Genomic DNA, 19,598 nt, shown 5'->3' on the forward strand with positions numbered 1-19,598 from the left:
CCAATGCCAGACCATCCCTGCTCACAAGGACGCACAGCCCCCACTCTGCCACAGTGTCAGAAAATGTATGTATCCCATATGCAAATAGCAGTAAGATGGGGGCTCAGCTGCTCCATGCAGAGGATCTATAGGTCTCCTATACAATCAGGCGATGAGGATGATGCATTACAGGCCCATGAGACTTCACGACTTATACTGTATACGATTGGCGCAATTGGGTTTTTTTCTGATGTTTTGATGCAATATTTTTCAAGAATGGTGATATAGCAAGTCATTTTCTATGGCAGGAAGGTGCACTTTTCAGTCTTGGGTCTATTTTTTTAAATAATTGCAGTTGTGTGTGGCACTAAATGCTCCTTGCATTATGGGGGTCAGTAAATATCTGGGCATTTATAAGGGGGTATAATTTGGGATTGGCATGGTAGAAGTTTGTGTGGCATAATGCACCCGAGGTGTACATGCAGATTCACATTTGTACGCCTGCAGATGTAGGGTGTGTGTCGGACATATACATTAAAAATCCATGGAAAAGCAGGACGCGCGCCTGCCTATGACTTGACGTCTACATTTAATGTATGTGACCCGTCCATCTACAGCGCTATACATTTTACATTAAGAAGTAACCTTTATTTTTTTTCAACTGGTTTTTACTGGTTGATTGGCAGGAAGCACTTGGGGTGTGGTGAAGCCTTCTCCTTTGTTCACTCCAGTCTAATAAACCTTTTTTTTCCCTAGCAAATTCATTAAAATCGTATACGCATTGCACTGCTTTTCAAAACGTCCATTGAGAATGGAGACAAACGACACATACAACTTATCGAGGTTTGTTTTTTTGAGGTGCAACATGGTCAACAAGACTTTTCTGTCCCAAAAAAACGCAACCTGACAAAAACTTGGTCAAAAGAACGTTTTTTTATTACGTTTTGCCCACTGGAGTCTACGGGTGCGCCGCCATATATACGTCTGAATACAGGGGGATTGTATTACATTTTGCCCATTGAAGTCTATGGGTACACTGGCATATATACGTCTGAATATGTTTTTTGTTATTATGTTTTGCCCAATGGGGTCTATGAGTACGCAGCCATATATACATGTGATGAAAACAGGGGTTTTTTTTATTACATTTTGCCCATTGGAGTCTATGGTACGCCACCATATATCAGTCTGAACACAGGGGTTTTTATTACGTTTTACCCATTGGAGTCTATGGGTAGGCAGCCATATTTCTATCTATAGAGTTGGTTTTTTCACTTTGGGTGTATACGTCCAGCTGATTGCATAGTATACACGTGAACCTGGCCAAAGATGGTACCACGACATGGCATCTTCTAAACCCTCCAGAAATATGGGAATATAATGGGTGTATACGTGGGCATGGGACTAGAGGAGCCCACCCAGTATGGTTAGCAGCACAGAATAGTGACTGGAGGTCTCTGCAGCCCCTCAGTGATGTCAGCCATGTGCACGGTGCCACTCCTGTGCCCGCGCCCCTCCTCAGCTACATCTGTGCCCCGGCTGCAGCTTCCTCACTCCATTCTCCTCCTTTCTTGTGCCATTCCCCACTCGTGCCGCCCTCTCCTCTGTGTCCTGTGCCCTCCTCTCCCTGCTCCCTCCCCCGTGCCCTCCTCCCTCGCTCTCTCCTCTCTGGCTCCTGTTCATATTGCAGGTCAGGGGTGAGTCCCCACGTCACGCTTGAAGATGGCGGCCGGGTGGCTGTGAGATGAGGAGCTCGGGGCTGCACTGACAGAGCCGCTCACATGCAGTAAGGTAACCAGGGGGACACGGGTGGGAGTGGGGCTTCAGGGGAGAGCTGTTGGCAGGGTGAGCACGGTGGGGACGGGTGCCTGGCATAGGGGCACGGTGTGTGAAGGATGGTGCATGGGTATAGGCGCTGGTGGGAGCAGAGCCCGCTGCGCGCTGGAATGGGGGCACGTATCGTGTATGCATATAGCAATGCTCCGGGTAGGCATGCATTTGCACTTTTTCTTTGTGGGTGCAGACGGGCATAGTAGTGCACGGGTGGGGGTGGGTATCCACAGGGCACGTCCATAGGAAGAGTGGGTGCAATGCTGGTCTCACTGTGGGGGAGGGGGGCTGGTAGGTGTGCGGGGTGGGCGTGGAGCTTATCAGTCCTCTGCTGCCAGCTGGCCACCCCACTCCAGTGGCACAGAGTGGGCTTCCGTGGGGTGGAGGAGGGGGGCTTGAGACTTTACTTGTCTTAAGGGACTGGGTTATGGAAAAAAAAAGCTACTAGTAACCAAGTGCTTCTGCCTGGCATTGTCGGTGGTGTCCATGTGTGCCAGGGGAAGCATTGGTACGGTATTAGTATTTCTAGGGTTCTGTAGACTTGTCTATTTTGTTTGTTTATTATCCACAAGGAAAACATTAGTGTAACCCTAATGGCTTCCCAGTATGTACACGTAGAAACCAGGCGATTGCAGTGGCTGTTAACTCCTTCCCTGCTGACTGACACCTTTACACCGCGATGGGCTCAGCTGCTCACCTGAGCCCTGTACGTGACAGCCTAATTACAGTATTGGCTTTGGTTAGGTTTCTTATATTTTTTTTTTTTTTCTCTAGGCACCAGTCTGTGCCTGTACTTGCTGATCTGGCATGAATTTTAGGCTTTCCTGCAGCCGTGAGAGGGTTAATCTGTGAGCGTATGCGATCTTTATGCTTCTCACGCATGTGTGTGTGTGTTGTAGGGATGGGAACCTGCTCTGCTATGGTATTAAGGTAAATAGAAGGCGAATATTTCCTTCGTCAGATAATATATATTTCTTGAAGGGGTGTGTGCGTTGCCCATAGTAAGATCGGGGGATTTACCTGGACGCTTCGGCCAGGCTGGTATCACTCCGTGTTCGTATATCGTGACATGTCACGGCATATTCTGGATCACGTTAATCAGGTTAGGAGGTCGGCTCCAGAATCGGCCCCTATGGCTGGTCGCCCACGTTTTACATGTAGTGAATTAGTTCTGGATATCCTGAGATGTTCGATCAATTATGCTGATGGGTTACAGAATTCTCACTCCTGATCCCTGTCTCGGAGAAAGTAGGAGAATGGCTTGTGTCGAGTCGAGCTTATTTCCCCGTTGACGCAGGTACAATGTCAGCCTATTTCTCTAGATGTGTAACACTTTGATAACCTTTTGAGACCTCGGCTTTTTTGTTTTTCCTTTTAGTTATAGAAGCCATGTAAATTTCTAATACATGTATGGACCCATATATTAGTGATGTTTCCTCTAGCGCAGTAAATGCATGTTCACGCAATACGTTCTTCAAGTAGCCATATTGGTGCGTTCACTACTGCTACATGGTGACTCAGTCGCATGTAAGCCATGAAGGGGGCCACGTTATGACGTTATCTATTCCCCAGTGAAAAAAAGGTGCAAGTAACATTGTTTGTTACATGTTTTCTCCGTGCCTTTTTAGTGGACCTGTAACCCCAGCGTAAGGGCTCATTCAGACATCACTGTTTCATATACAAGTTCTATATGTGTTTTTTAATGGAAGGGAGTTGTACCTATATGTGGGTGTTTCTTGTCCGGATGTTTTTGTGGACTGAGTAGTCCGCACAAAATCATGGAGACGTCGCTAGACTTTGATTTGAGCCACGGATCAACCTCACCTATGCGAGTCTATGGGTCCTTGAAAAAATCTGACAGCACTCGAATGCCATTTGAGTGCTGTCTGTTTTTCATGGACTGTAAAAATCAAATTTAAAAAAAACACTGATGAAACTCAGACCATTTTCTGCACCTGAAAAATAACCAACATTTGAATGAGCTATTGGACAATTAAGTTTACTCCAATCATCGATCAACCCTTTTGCACGCTTATGTTTTTTTTGCATGTTTCATTTTTAGGGTCAACATCTTTATCATCTTATACAAAATATAATTTGGAAATCTTTTAATATTTTGTATCCCAATGATAAAGTAATACATCTGCTTTTCCCATCTTCTCACATTGGCCGTTATTGCTCATTTTCCTTTCTCTTTGCTACAAAGCACTGAATTCCGCTTTCCTCAATCACTTCGGCATTAAAGAGGTTATCCCAATTTGTACATTTACGCAATATGCAAAGATCTACTGATAGAGAATTTAGGTTGTCATCACTGTCCCCATTGGGGCTCACAATGTCTGTAAAATGCTGCAGAATATGTTGGTGCTGTATAAGCAGGCATTTGTATACCCACAGGATACATACACCATAACTGTGTAGTAGGTGCAGTGGTGTTTGGAACGCCCATTTGGCTTTGTTCACACATTCGTGTTTCCATTACGTGTGGAATCCATCTTTTCACAGATGGCACACGTCCCCTTTATAACCTATCCTGCTGTACACATCACCCTGTTTTTACACACTGTGTGTCCGTGCAAAACACTCAGAGCAACATTGGTATTTTTTTTGCAGCACGTATGACAAGGGCCAATACAAATCTATGGGTGCGTGAAAAACATGTACAGCATTGATGTCGTCCATGTGCTGTACGTGTTTAACATGGCAAAGTATAGGAGAAGCTTGGAATTTAATTCTTTAACCAAACCGGAAAAAAAAGTGATGGAAAACGCTGATGGTAGCTGTACCAGTTTTCACATACGTTTATAAACATGGACGTGTAGGTAGAGAGGGGTGCAAATACTCGTCGTATTTCAAGGAGACAGAATGCTGAGTTGCATCCAAAAAACACCATACCATCTGTGAAGCATGGGAGTGGCAGCATCATGCTTTGGGGCTGTTTCTCTGCAAAGGAGATTCCAAATTAAAGGGAACCTGTCAGGTCCCCCATGCCCTCCAATCCATCAGCAATGTGTGATTAAATTCCCTCCCTAACCAGCCCTGTATAACGGTAAGTTAAATTAATACTTTGAAAGGGCATTTATAACCTCTGCTTTCTCTATGCTAATGAGGGCTTTGACTAGTTGGTGGGGTGTTAGTTGCCACAGACTAATCAGCCCTTTTTCCATGTTAACACACCCCTTTGGGTGTGATAATTTGCAATAGCTGCTTCATCGCCAGCTGATGCAAAGCTTGTGCATGCACGATGCACATTCCGGCTGCGTCTCTGAAGCCAGGTGTAGGCTTCTGGGCTTCAGAGACGTGCAAGTTCGGAAGATGGCTTCATGCAATGCGTCTCTGAAGCCGGGAAGTCTACACCCAGCTTCAACGACGCAGCGACCCGTCCAGAATGAGCGGCATGCCTGCGCAGATTTGCATGAGTGGCGATGACACCCCCCCCCCCCCCCTTGTGCAAATTATCACGCCCACAGGGGTATGATAACATAGAAGGAGGACTGACTAGTCTGGGGCAACTAAATCCCCCGTTACACATAGCGATATCGCTAGCAATATCGCTGTAACGTCACTGGTTTCGTGAGGTAGCAGCGATATTGCTAGCGATATCGCTACATGTGATACTTGCCTCCGACCGGCTCCCCCGCTTGTGATCGCGTTAGAAGGTCATGGTCCATTTCTCGTCGGGCGTTTCCTGTGGCGCCGACGAGCGACACGTGAACGCAGTCAGGAGGACGTCAGGATCGCCTCGTCTGACAGGTAAGTAGCGACCCCTGACCCCTGCTATGTCGCTGGTGAGATCTGCCTGTGTGGCAGCTCACTAGCGACCACTTAGCGATGCACCAGCGATCCATATCGTTGTCGGGATCACTGGTGCATCGCTAAGTGTAATGGTACCTTAAGGCCGAGTGCACATAGTCAGTAATTGGCAGCGCTTTGAACGCAGCACATGTCTGCTGCATCCAAAATGCTTCTGTTTTTTGAACGCAGGTGATTCCGCATGTGTTCATTGAACCACGCAGAATCACCGAGTCCAATACATTGTACGATTGATATTTATCTTGTGGAGACTCATGTCACCGCAAGATAAACTGGCATGCAGCGGTCTGGAAAACCGCGCCGCATGTCCATCTTCGCGGGTGAGCCGTGGGCGCCTGTGGACGCATAGTGGGCATGGGATTTGTTGAAATTCCATCTACTGTGCTGTAACATCTGGACGCTGCAGCGTTTACTGACCTTGGGAACGTACCCTAACGATCCATCGACTTGTCAAAGTCCTCATCAGCATAGGGAAAGCAGAGGTTATAAATGTTTTTTAAAGCATTTATTTAAATAAAATTATATTATACAGGGCTGGTTAGGGAGGGAGATTAATCACAGATAACAGAATGCTAGTGGATTGGAGGTCATGGGGGACGCAATAGGTTCCCTTTAAGTCAAATAGAAGGAAATCAGCCGTGCTCACACTGAGCATTTTTTGTTAGATGATTGTTTGTATTTAGTTACAGTACAATATTTCGCCAAAGTGCTAGGTAGCAGAATATAGAGCGACGAGTCATATTTTACTTTTCAAGCCTTCCTGGGTCTTTTTTAAATGTCGCTGGAGGTAAAGTGAAAATATGCGGAATTGATGTGCTATACATTATACTATTCTCTATACAATGACATATACAAAAGTGAAATATTGTACTGTAACTAAATATAACCAAGCATTTAAAAATTTTTCCGTGTGAGTACGGCTGATTACCTGCTATTAAACATGGACGTGTGACCGAGACCTTCATATAAGTGGGATTTTCATCCATCTCTCCAACAAAAGCAGTGCACGACAGAGCCATGTTCACAAGATAGGTGCATGTCTCATTTGATATCCACATCTATTATATATTCATAGCATGTCCTGTGCAAATGCTATAAATGTACAAGATCGGAATACCTCTTTATGTATCCAGGGTTCAAACAGATCTAAAATACCGTACATAGAGCTAAAATTGTAAGCAGTCTGTAACCACTATTCGTGGTCAGATGCGTGAGCAGCTGTATACAATCCTAATATAAGTATATGGGGTGATACAGGGTCTGATTACTGGCTGCGCTCTGCTTCTTTTTATGTAAGTATAACAATGTATGAATACATGGTCTTAGATTCTTATATACCTGCTGTGCTGATATGCCAAAAATATCCGGTTTCATTTTGCAGGACCTGCTAAACTCTACTTTTTTTTTTTTTTTTTTTTTTCCCCTGTTTTCCTAGTGACTTGAATACAAAATGTTTTAGGTGAAAAGTCTTGGGAGCCATAGCTCTGCCTAAATCTGTATTGGTTGTGGATGTTACTGGCTTAGCAGCACACCTGGAATGTAAAGCATACAGTCGTCACTCTTTCCCTCCTTGTGCCCCTGGCTCTCCTTCTAGGCAGAAGCCTGTTTGAAATTATAACCTTATGACACGGGTGGCATTCTTTTCCCTCTTACAAACATGTTTCTATCTGCTCTTTTACCAGTATCCTGGCAGAGAAGTAGATATTCACTCTATATTCACCTTTAAAAAAAAAAAAAAAAAAACCTAGCTAATTGCCATCATTTTCTTTCATCTTTGATGGTTTCTTGTCTCTAAATCTTACATACTGTTTCCTTGATTCTGTTTTAATTTGGCCACCTTTGTTCAAGATGTAAGTTCTGTTCATTAGTGAATTTTATTGCACTCTGAACCATTATGTGAGTTGTCAGCAAGGTTAAAATGTGTTTATCAGCTGAGACCGCTCTTCTGAATATATATGTGAAGTATAAGTGCAGTATAGGAAAAACCTAAATTCACCGGATCATGATGAGACTTTTCATGGATTTATGTTCTTCATAATCTGGCATGTTCGCATTTACATGAATCATCCCCTATGGCTCCTTTTTAGGAATCATTCACATGTATCCACAGGGGCAGATATTACACTGTATTGACCAGTATTTCGGGGAAAAATGCACACTTAAGACGTTCCTTGAATTTTTAGCTTCTCAAATCTTTCAAAAAACTGTCTTGACAGCAAAGAATGTGATACACTTACAAATTAATTTAAACTCCACTGGTACCCGTTTGGTGGTTCTACTGGTCTTTGTGAACTGTCCTGCAGTGATGACGTGCTGACCGTGCTTCTGCAGGACAGTGATTGGCAGCAGTGGTACATGAGCATGGTTGGCATGTAGAGGTGAGCAAAAAAATAGTTTCCATCAAGACCAGGGCTTTGGTGGGTGGCATCCTGGGCACCTATGGCGTTTACTTGAAGTAGGTCACAATGCCGGCCGCATAAGACTACGGGCATCCGGACTCCAACACTGGACCTTTGCTGTGCAAATCTTTTTGCTCAAATCTATAGGCAACGTCATCCCTGCAGGACTGTTCACAAGCACCAGCCGGACCACCAGAGCATCTGAGGATTCATCAGGTGGTTATTATTCTCTTCCATTTATTTAAGTCTTGAACAAACAACTATAGAGTTCAGATTGTTACATTATTGCATGCTGAATGAAATTTCACTTCCACCTAAAATAGCAATAAACATTTTAAAAAATGGCTTTTAATGGAGTAGGTCTATCTGAGAAAATGGGGTAAAAAGAAAACCAGAGGGGGATCTTATGGAGAGATATTACACTCATATACATATAACATATTTCTTTTGCATAGTAAGCAAACTCTGCTTTATATTTGCATTTTGTTGAATACTTTCCATACTGAGACTTTTTAGAGGGAGGTGAAGTGTATTTTAGGTTCAGAATAAAAAAAGCAATTCTGTCTCAAAATGCAAAGCTTGCCTTACAAAATGTATAACATGTCCTGTTGTTAAACTGATTTTTAAATGTAATATAACCGCAGCTTTTGGAAGTTGTTCTGGAAAGAACTTCAACTTGTTGTCCAGCGGAGCCTGGGTTATTTGCATGCTAATATAGGTACTTTCTAAGGGTGTTTGGTTGTTAAATTATTTATTGTTTTAATTAAGTTACATGGCAGCTAGTGTGGGTGAGCTGGCACATATTGTTACCTGGAGAACTTTGTAGAAGATCTTCATTTTGGGAGATCTGGGCTTTTTGTCTTTGTCTCTTGCCATGGGGTTAAGATCAGGAACTGCTTCTCCTACCATCTGTGTAATTATTGCACCCCCACCCCTTTCTTTTCTTTGTTGGTCTTTAATTATAAAGTGTCACATGCAAGCTTTGGCAATAGTTGAATGATTAGATCCAGGTAGGTTACAATGTTTAGACCGCGTTGATGTTAAATCCGAACAGTTGGCTGTTTGTCTTATGTTTCTCTGAGTCACTTTGCATTGTCTATGGAGTGCTGAGTGGTTGGGGAGCCCTCTTGGATGGCACATTTCCTGATGCCTCTCAGCACAAAGGAGAGAAGAAAAGAGAGATAAATTGCAACCCTGCAAGTGGCCAGCTTTTCACTAGCAATCTGATCTTGATGTCTTCGGGGCTATTTACAGGGGGTGGGTGACAGTTCCAGGTTTAATTATTTAAATCAGTTTGACCCCATGGGGTCAGCACAAACTGGCCTTTTATTATGCAGAGGTAAGTCCCTTTCTGCATATGACATATAGTCACTTCATCGTTGAGCATACACCCATCTCTTCCTGGCTGCTTCTATGTAAAATGGATATTGGATGATTCATTTTCTACGTGCATGCCTGCTTTTCTTGCCATCACTGCATTTGCTTTAGGGTTATGCATGTTTTTTTTTCTTGTGATAAAAGGCCACAACATGGCCAGTTTTTCCCTAATTTTTATTAAATCATTTATATTTAGTAATTTCCATTCCCTGGTGAAATATGAACTCTGGTTAGAAAATTGCTAATGAATGCTGGCATTTTCTTTTGCTCCCCACTGAACCCAATCAATGCTCTGTTTAGTTACGGTATGTTATGTAATGCAGGTTCTGAAAGGCCAGAGATGAACATGAGGCCCAAACTGGAAACTGTACATTTGACAAAATTAGATCTTTTTTATTTTTTTAAGTTCAAGTCATTTGTTATACGCAGTATTATATTCAACTTTTTCTACCTATTAATGTTACCCTTGCAGAGGGCTTGGATGATATTTATTACTTTAACGGACTAAATTGATCTATGCTATTACATATACTCTATAACCGCTCAAATCCCGGGAGAAGAAACCGGAACTGTACATCTCTGTTCCATTCATTTTTTTTCGGTTCCTTCTTGCTCTAGAAAGGGTTAATGGTGACCACAAGCGATTCCTGAAAAGTCTCTGTTCTGTAATAACTCCAAGCACAATGAAGCAAGGTTTGATCCGTTGCCAAGATAAATGCAGACACCGCACAGATAAAAGGCCTCATGGGCTGCCCTACCTGTTCTTCTGTAAGCGTCAGGTGTGACTGCTGCTGGAACTGGTCCCAGCTAACCACCAGCCTGAGTAATCCTCCCACTTATGCTGTGTATGGGGCTTTGGTGTATACCTGTTAACAAGCTGGACGTGTGCAGTGACAGATCAAGCTGCCTGTGCCGCATGCTTTCACTGTATAACATAATACTAAGGCCATTTCCACAGTAATAGGTGGATGTCAATAAAATATACCGTGTGTGTATGTGTGTATATATATATATATATATATATATATATATATATATATATATAATGTATATATGTATTATTTTAATACAAAATACAACTGCCATTCAGTTTTTTGTTTTTTTTTGCAGGTAGATTTGTAACCAGTGGTAAAAGATAAAGATTTGAGCCTTTTCTGTGTTTTGGACCTTTTAGGTATAGAGCAGTCTGCCCTCCAAGTTTTGCAAGGCTTAAAATGCTTCACGGGAACACTGACTGTTTTTCCTGAAGTTTCTTTGGCATTTCTTTTTTCCATTGTTTTAGCAGCAACTCTGTCACCGACATCTTCAAATGGCAAAACTGCTTAAACAATAAACGTGCTACTTCTTTTGAACGCTTCTCGGCTTTCTAAGTCTGAAGTAGTTAAAAGAAGTGACAAGAAATAGAACGTGTGCATAGCAAGTCATTTTTACATTGCTGTGCATTCTGTTCATTCTTTGTTGCAGTTTTTTAGTGCTTTTTAGCTGGAATCCACCTGGAAAAGATGAGGGGTACACATCTGTGCTTTGTATAGTCATGGTGTGTAACATGGCCTAAGATTGTATGTCCTTCCCACTGTTTTACTGCGTTCATACATGTGAAAGATAAACTCGCTCAATTGTATGTATCTCAGATTTATGTCTTCAAAAAAGTTTGTAAAATATTTGCGTTGTACAGATTTCACTAAGTGTTAAGATTTGAGAGTCCTTGTGGTTGATACCTTTTTAATGGCTCACTGAAAAGATGGTAACAAATTTCAAGCTTTCAAGATTACTCTGGTCTCTTCATCAGGCATAGAACAACACAAATTCTGAAGCGTCACGTATTTGTGCACAACAGGGCACAAGAGTAATTCAGCAGATTTGTGGATTCTTTTTTTGTTTTCCCTGTAGCATGACTATAGGATTTCTCTTGTGTAGTCAGTGTGGAATAATGTGAATAACTCCATATGTAATGTTGGTCTAAAACTGTTTGATGAAAGATCACACAAATGTGTCACATGAAATATGGCAATACTGATTACACAGTTTGTTATTCATGTTGGGCTCATACTGGGAGTTCAGGAATTTCCACTTTCTGAGAAATTTTTCTTTAAGATGTGTTTGACTGAACGTCGTGAAATGGTCTGATATACTTATGACATGAGGGTGCTGCATAAAATATGGTGTACATGTTTTTCTGCTGTACTCTGAATCCATGTAGTGTGGATTACAAGCCATAAGTATTGTTTAAAGGTCCCAAGGATGTTAATAACCAGTCACATGGGTATTTTTAGTATTGATGCAGGCCTGCGTGTGTATCTATGCAAACAGTATCATTTATATGCATTCTTGTTAATCAATGCAGTCTCATGAGTAAAGCTAAAAATGTATGTAACTTTGGCTTTAAGGAATTGTCCGTTGAAAACATGTTATCACCTGTCCATAGGATGACTGCTGTTGCCTACACTGAGCAGCAAAATGGGGAATATGTATCCCCAACTAAGCACTTTTATCTCTGTGAGGTTGCCAAGCTCTGTGCTTGATTTTTTTTTTTCCAGGAGGCCCATAGTGAATAAATCTTGCAACAGTCAGGCATGCACACTGCCTCTCCATTCCAAGGTCTCTTTCACATTGCATTCATCCCTGCACTCAGTATTCCCATTGGGGCTTACAGGTGCTTCTCACAAAATTAGAATATCATAAAAAAAAAAGTTAGTTTATTTCAGTTCTTCAATACAAAAAGTGAAGCTCGTATTATAGAGTCATTACATACAGTGATCTATTTCAAGTGTTTATTTCTGTTGATGTTTGTGGCTTACAGCCCATGAATGAAAACCCAAAAGTCATTATCTCAGTAAATTAGAATACTTTGACTCCAGTTTGAAAAATTATTTTAAAATCTGAAATGTTGGCCTACTGAAATGTGTGTTCAGTAAATGCACTCAGTACTTGGTCCGGGCTCCTTTGGCATCAATTACTGCATCAATGCGGCATGGCATTTAGGTGATCAGTCTGTGGCACTGCTGAGGTGTTATGGAAGCCCAGGTTGCTTTGATAGCAGCCTTCAGCTCGTCTGCATTATTGGGCCTGGTGTCTCTCTTTTTTTTTTTTTTTGACAATACTCCATAGATTTTCTATAGGGCTGAAGTCAGGCGAGTTTGCTGGCCAATCAAGCACCATGATGCTGTCCTTTTATGTCCAAACTCCCTGCAAAACATGATTTGGGTGTATGCACCGACGGGGCCTTTGACTATGATGGTGGCGACCGTCATTGTGTGCTCTTGGGCATATACGCCTGATGAAGATAAACACTCAAACGTGTCCTCCTCCAGTAGGAGAAAACACGCAAAAATGATGCACATCAGAACACACATTGACTCTGTCGGCGCATAAATTGTAGTAAATATAGTAAATTGCCTGTCGGCGCATGTTTGTGAGGGAGGTCGGATGTAAGCCCTAAGGGCTCATACTCACTGCCGATAAAATCGGACGATTGCAATCCAATTTTTAATCGGATTGCACTTTGATCCATGTTAGTGAATGGGTGACATCTCACTTCGATTTTGGCTGAGAAAAAAAAAAAAAAAAATCGCATCTGAGAAAAAAATCGCAGCATGCTGCGATTTTTGCCAATAGAAGTCAATGGGTGTGATTAAAAAAACGGACCATCCGTTATCCATCCGTTTTTAACGGATACATCACCATTCTGTGGTATAGAACACTGTAAATGGTCCTGTAAATGACTGTAGAAAAAGAGTGGCTGGGAAAAAAAAAAAAACGGCTGGAAAACGGATGGAAAAAAAAATCGCATGACACTGGCATAACACGCCACCCTTTTTTCCAGTCCAGAAATCGGACCGTTTTTTTAATCGCCAATGGGTATGAGGCCTAATGGGACTACTGAATGACACAGCCCAGTGTGAAAGTGCCCCAACAAGGATAGAAGTGCTTAATTGAGGATAAAAATTCACTGTTCTGCCAATTGGTGTTTGTCCCAGTGATTGAAACCATACTGACCAATAAATTATCACTTATTTCAGATGTAGGTGATAATTTGATTTCATCGGACAACCCCTTTAGTGATACAGACACACCCAGAATATCTGGTGCAGAAATGTTTGTAATTAAAATCAGTTTCCTTCACTTGAATAGGATGGTTGAAGAAAGATGCTCCAAATTCATTAAGAGTTGCACACCTCTTAATCAACTTAGTGCATGTTGCTTCTGTGTACTGTTTATCAAGACTGCATGTGAAACACCATTCTTGATAAATTGGTGCCGAAATGCATAATTTTACTGCTCTTCTAGGTGGTTGTAAATGCATGTCTTGGTATAAATGTCATCAGAAGCAGATGAGGAGGGAAAAAAGAAGTCTATGGCAAGCTTTAATCAACTGATCACATTACAGATTGCTATGAAAGGAAATGGCCAAAAACTTTAGCATGTCTTATACTGGAATCTGTCTTCTTCCAATATTTAGATCCAGCTTTAGAGAGGAATAACTACGTTAATTAGCGGTCAGTTTTTGCTATCTTATTTTCCCTACTCTTATTATTTATTTATCTGTCGTTTTGTTCTAGAGACATGAGCCTTTTTTATTTGGTGTTAATTTTAGGCCTATATACAGAATTTTCTGTGGGCGATTTCCCCCTTGTAAAGACCATTACAATTTAGCACTAGTTAAAAAGCCCCAATATCTGTAGAGCCATAATGGGGATTTAAAAATAAAACAAACCAACAATGGAATGAGCAGGAATAAAATATAAGAGTACAAACTGGTCACTTATGACCTGGTGACAGATCCTCTTTAATCATGTCATTAGTGTAATATCTTGTTATGAAGCTTCAGTAACAATCACTAAGTGTCCATGTGTTATCCTTAGTGACATGACATGCATGATTTCTGTCCTACACCCACATACAGAGGTGACTAGGTGCAATTTTGGGAGGAACCTGCTGAATTTATACACCACCTTCACTCTATTGTCTTTAATGAGCTTGTGACCTCATTCATGGCAGATGATAATTGTCTATGAATGTATCACATAAAGAGAAATTGTCAGAATTTATAGATGCAAATGTTCCTTTTATTGTCTATATAGAGACCGGACCTATGATGTGGTGTTACGCGTGTTGTGTACTGTGAAATAATACCCCTAAAGTGCAGGACCTTAGGGTGGATTTAGTTTGAACCTACTGTGGGGAAAAAAAAATAAAATTCATGGCTGAACCACACATCTGTTTAGTATGCCATTTCCTTTGCCATGTTACTGGCTCCTGTCTTGGTTATTCTCAGGGTGCACTGTGAATAATACATAAGCTCATTTCTTTCTGGCCTCTCACCCCTCCTGCATTACAGATCAAGAGCCATTCTCCATCTCCCTGAAAGCTTCTCTATTACTCGGGGGCTTTTTCTTTATTCCAATAATGCATCAACCAACGGAAACACTCTGTGTGATAAGTGTGTCCAGCATCCTTTAGAGCTCTCCCCTGAAGGTACCCACGGGGCTTGGTTTATGGATGGGTTCCGGTGTGGAGAGCAGGACCAAAATGTCTCTCAATCATGTTAAATGGTGCCCAAAGTATGTTGTATGCTGAATGATACTGTGCTATATTTTTCTAGTTCATCCCATGTGTAGCTCTGACCTGAACCAGTCATTTTAATGTCTTCAAAGAAAGCTAAAAACATACTGAATGACTGTTCACGTTCCTCTTTCTTCATATGTCATCTGGGCAGAATATCTGGACAGAGATGGTTGTCCTGCAGTGATATCTGCATGACTGTTACGAGTAGGTCAGGCTTGTAAAGCATGAATTAGCCTGTGTAGAGGAAACGCATTGAAAGCATTCCAAACTGCAGAGCCTTTACTAGCGAGGCTGGCTGAAGTCCAGACCCGAGGAAATCAAAGGAAGAAGGCACTTTATGAACCCTACAGCATCCCTGTAAGGATGTGAGCCAGCTCTGTTACTGAACCAGTTGGAGTGATTACATAGCGCTTTTGTATCTCGTAAAAAAAAAAAAGCTCTAACTGCCCCAATCGTTAATTTCGTAATTATTCTAATTACCAATGGTCCCTCTTAGGTTTGTGTCAACCCACATATTTTTCTCTGCAGCCAAAAACTAGATCACAAATTACTTTAATTTGTGGTAAAATTGACATGGTTTTGTTGTGTAGTACTTGATCATACAGCAAAAAGTCTATGGCATATTGCACCTTTAACAACACCATAAAGAGGTTGTTCAGTGTATATCATTTAGTGTAGATCATCATGTAGTTCATTTTCATACACCCGTCTTGATACCGGGGGAGGCTATACAGCTATAGACCGTTGTCTACACACACAACACTCTTAGATTTAAATGGACTTTGTAACTTTTAATTTCCCTCACTGGTGGCGCTGCAGTAAAAACAATAACAGTGTATCCCCATAGGCCATTGCTGGGGGTCCCAACATAAGGGGCGCTGTTGATTATCAATTGGAGATCCCCTTTAAGTCATATTCTCTTCTGTTTGGAAGATTCTAAGTAGTTAGTGTAAGGCAGCTTATTCAGTATATAATGAATTGTTCATGTTCTCTATGCGAGCTCTTGAATTACATGGGCAGATGCCAGCTTACATAGCGTGAATGGTAACGAGTGTCAGAAATTCCTGGAAAAGCATTTCCTTCGCTCCAGGTCATCCGCACACTGAAAGCGAAACAGACTTATGTTGGCAAACTGGCAGCGTTCCTGATGGGTGTATTTATTTATTAGCTGCAAGCCTTCTTTTAACCCATGACTTGCATACCATGTGGATTTACTTAGACATCACTGGGAAATAATGATATCTCTTACTATGTAGTCTACAGTATCTATTGGCCTTCACTCAAACCACCAAACTTTTTATATTTTTTATTGCAATTATGTTATCGGCCCAGTTTTATAAAAAAAAAAAAATCAGCTTCTCTACATGTCTGACAGCCATTCCATTCCAGTGTCAGTTGAATTCCAACCAGAGTACACCTCTTTCTACTTAATGTGCTTCTTATTAGGTGATCACCTGAACCAAATCTTATTTAACGAAGGAAAGTATAAAAAAAACCTGCTGTGATGTTCACAATCCTCTTGCAATAGGACAAGCTGGATGGCAAAACAAGTGCTAGCAATATCCCAAAAGTAATAGGAATGAAACAATAACTTTTAACAATGCCAAAGGAGTTGAAAAGTCTTGAGTAAGGAAAAGAAGGGCTTAATTCTGGCTTTACTAACAGAGGGATAAAGTGAGCGTCATGTTGCCTTCATCCTTAAAAATTTCTAAGACGGCAGTCCATTACAACAAGTTGACCTGGATGACCGTCATCTTATTCAAATGTCACTCAGCAACCGCAGAATGACATCAAGTGACCTATAAAAGGAATGGCAAATGGCAGCTGGGGTGAAGTGCATGGCAAGAACAGTTCGTAACAGGCTCCTAGAGGCAGGCCTCAAGTCATGTAAAGCTAGGAAAAAGCCTTTCATCAATGAGAAGGAAAGGAGAGCCAGGCTGAAGTTTGCCAAAGATCATAAGGATTGGACTGGAGTAAGGTAATCTTCTCTGAGTCTAATTTTCAGCTTTGCCCAACACCTGGTCTTCTAATGGTTAGATGGAGACCTGGAGAGGCGTACAAGCCACAGTGTCTTGCACCCACTGTGAAATTTGGTTGCGGATCTGTGATGATCTGGGGGATGCTTCGGCAAGGCTGGAATTAGGCAGGTTATTATTTGCGAAAGACGTATGAATCGAGCCGCATACAAGGTTACCTGGAAAAAGTTGATTCCTTCTGCTCAGGCAATGTTCCCCAGCTCTGAGGACTGGTTATTCCAGCAGGACAATGTGTAATGCCACACAGCTAGGTAAATCAATGTGTATGAAGGACCTCCACATCAAATCCCTGTCATGGCCAGCCCAATCTCCAGACCTGAACCCCATTGAAAACCTCTGGAGTGAATCAAGAGGAAGATGGATAGTCACAAGCCATCAAGCAAAGAACGGCTTACATTTTTGTACCAGGAGTGGCATAATGTCATCCAAAAGCAGTGTGAAAGACTGGTGGAAAGCATACCAAGGCGCATGAAAGCTGTGATTAAAAATCATGGTTATTCCATAAGATATTGATTTCTGAACGCTTCCTAAGTTAAAACATTAGTATTGTTTCTAAATGATTATGAACTTGTTTTCTTAGCATTATTTGAGGTCTGCAAGCACTGCATTTTTTTTTTTATGATCATTTCTCATTTTCTGAAAATACAAAATACAGTGCTTGGAAATTAGAAGACATGTTAAACACATATATGCTAAATTTTATATATAATCTCTCAAAAAATAAAAGGAACGCTAAAATCCCACATCCTAGACATCACTGAATGACATATTCCAGCTGTAAATCTTTATTCATTACATAGTGGAATGCATTGACAACAATAAAACATAAATGATCAAGGTAAATAAAAATTAATATCCCATGGAGGTCTGGATTTGGTATGATACTCAAAATCAAAGTAGAAAATCAAAATACAGGCTGATCCAACTTCAGAGGAAATGCCTCCAGACACACAGAACTAATGCTCAGTAGTGTGTGTGGTCTCCATGTGCCTGTATGACCTCCCTACAAAGCCTGGGCTTGCTCCTGCTTCATTGGCAGGTGTTCTCCTGAGGGATATCATCTCCTCCCAGACCTGGATTAAAGCAACAGTGAACTGGACAATCTGTGGTGCAATGTGGTGTTGATGGATGGAATGAGACATGATGTCCCAAATGTGCTTGACTGGATTCAGGGCAGGCCAGTCCATGGCATCAATGCCTTCATCATGCAGGAAATACTGATACTTCAGCCAGGAGGCCTAGCATGGTCATGCATTAGAAGAAACCCAGGGCCCACTGCACCTGCATATGGTCTCACAATGGGTCTGAGGATCTCATCCTGATACCTAATGGCAGTCTGAGTATCTCTGGCTAGCACATGGATGGTTGTGCAGCCCTCCAAAGAAATGCTTCCCAACACCTTTACTTATCCAGTGCCAAACCTGACATGCTGGAGAATGTTGCAGGCAGCAGAACGTTCTCTACAGAGTCTCCAGACTGTCACGTCTGTCACATGTTCTCAGTGTGAACCTGCTCTCTGTGAAGAGCACAGGGCACCAATATTGAATCTGTCAATCTTGGTGTTCTCTGGCAAATGCTAATCGCCGTGCAGGGTGTTGGTCTGTAAGCTCAACACCCAATTGTGAATGTTGGGGCCTCATAACACCCTTATGGGGTCAGTTTCTGACAGTTTATTAAAATAAATATTAGTTTGAGCACATGCATAAATGTTAGTGGCCTGCTGGAGGTCATTTTGGAGGGATCTGGCACTGCTCCTCCGGTTCCTCCTTGCAGAAAGGAGGTAGCGATCCTGCTGCTGGGTTGTTGCCCTCCTACTGCCCCCTCCACATCTCCTGGTGTACTGGCCTGTCTCCTGGTAACGCCTCCAGCCTCTGGGCACTACGCTGACAGACACAGCATACCTTCTTGCCACAGCTCACATTGATGTGCCATCCTGGATGAGCTGCACTACCTTAGCCACCTGTGTGGGGTTGTAGAGTCCGCCTCATGCTACCACGAGTGTGAAAGCACAACTAACATTCAAAAGTGACCAGAACATCAGCCAGAAAGCATTGGTACTGAGATGTGGTCTGTGGTCCCCACCTGCAGAACCACTCCTTTATTGAGGGTGTCTTGATAATTGCCAATAATTTCCATCTGTTGTCTATTCCATTTGCACAACAGCATGTGAAATTGATTGTCAATCAGTGTTGCTTCCCAAGTGGACAGTTTGATTTCACAGAAGTTTGATTTACTTGCAGTTAAATTCTGTTAAGTTTTCCCTATTTTTTTTGAGCTGTGTGTGTAATATAAATTTTATTTATACTTTGACGCCAATGTCTGCTGCTTGACCTTGTTGTAATGACTACTGTCTTAGAAATTTTGAGGATGAAGACGACAGACGCTCACTGTATCCCTCAGCTAGTAAATCCAGAATTGAACCCTTCTTTTCCTTACTCAAGACTTTTCAACTCCTTTGGCATGAAGTTATTTTTTTCAATCCTAGTACTTTTGGGATGCACTTGTTTTGCCATCCAGCTTGTCCTATTGCAAGAAGATTGTGAACACCACAGCAGGGGTTTTTTTTATACTTTCCTTCGTTAAATAAGATTTGGTTCAG

The 19,598-nt window shown here is 41.9% G+C and overlaps 1 protein-coding gene across 1 annotated transcript in view; it reads left to right on the forward strand.

Annotated features, from left to right (window-relative positions):
- Positions 1 to 1,530: 1,530 nt before the first annotated feature.
- The window catches only part of HIC2 (HIC ZBTB transcriptional repressor 2), a 55,081-nt gene continuing 37,013 nt past the window's right edge, over positions 1,531 to 19,598 (forward strand). Inside the window, exon 1 of the mRNA XM_073559134.1 lies at positions 1,531 to 1,770. The gene's annotated coding sequence lies outside the window, so the exon portion shown is untranslated. The remainder of the gene's footprint in view (positions 1,771 to 19,598) is intronic.

The sequence above is a fragment of the Dendrobates tinctorius genome, unplaced genomic scaffold, assembly GCF_039654945.1.
Source record: "Dendrobates tinctorius isolate UK_male_01 unplaced genomic scaffold, ASM3965494v1 ptg000265l, whole genome shotgun sequence".
Taxonomy (NCBI): Eukaryota; Metazoa; Chordata; class Amphibia; order Anura; family Dendrobatidae; genus Dendrobates; species Dendrobates tinctorius.